Source organism: Portunus trituberculatus, chromosome 35 (genome assembly GCF_017591435.1).
Source record: "Portunus trituberculatus isolate SZX2019 chromosome 35, ASM1759143v1, whole genome shotgun sequence".
Taxonomy (NCBI): domain Eukaryota; kingdom Metazoa; phylum Arthropoda; class Malacostraca; order Decapoda; family Portunidae; genus Portunus; species Portunus trituberculatus.
The window spans coordinates 19141773-19142617 of NC_059289.1; positions in this window are offsets into that span (position 1 = coordinate 19141773).

Below are 845 nucleotides of genomic sequence, written 5' to 3' on the forward strand. Positions count from 1 at the left end.
GACTAGCAGCAGAGAAGGAGGCTAGAGAGATGGAGATGATGAGATTGGAGATGGAGAGAGAAAGGGCAGATAAAGATAGAGAGTTGGAGTGGGAGAGAACTCGCCATGCAGTAAGTACGCCTGGAGTTGTTGGTAGTGTAGGAGGAGGAGGAGAACAGAGTGTTGAGCGTACTTTAGTTCAAAGTCTCCAGCTAGTCCCTGAATTTGATGAGTCTAAGGTGGCTGAATGGTTTGTTCGCTTCGAGAGGAAAGCCAAGGAGTTTGCTTGGTCTCGAGAGAGATGGGTAGGCTTGGTCGCGAATAAACTCATGGGAAAAGCCTTGAAGTTTATGATAAAATGTCAGCTGATGATCTGGATGATTATGAGGAGTTTAAGGCTGACATTTTGCGGGCATATGAGCTGCGACCAGAAGCCTATCGCTTGCAATTCAGAGGAAAGAGGAAGCGAGCAAGTGACTCCTACCTCGAGTGTGCTCGTTCACTGGAGCAAGTGTTTGAGAGGTGGATTGCAAGCGAGGGTGTTGACTCTCTCGAGGCTTTGAAGGAGTTAGTAGTTATGGAGCAGTTCATTGATATTGCTGATAAGGAGCTGGTACCTCTGTTGAGGGAGAAGAGGTTTAGGACTTTGAAGGAGGCTGCTACATGGGCTGATGATTATGTGTTGGCCCACCGTCCTGTGCAGCAGCCTGGGAGTTGGAGTCGTAAGGAAGGTGGTCCTAAGGGAGGCCCAGGGAGTGGTGGCAGTTCTTCCTCGGCTCTCCAGGCCACTTTAGGCGATATACTGGATTCGGCAGTAAGATGGGTTTGGGAAAGCCCCAGGCCCCCACCCCTCCTTCTTCTGCGAA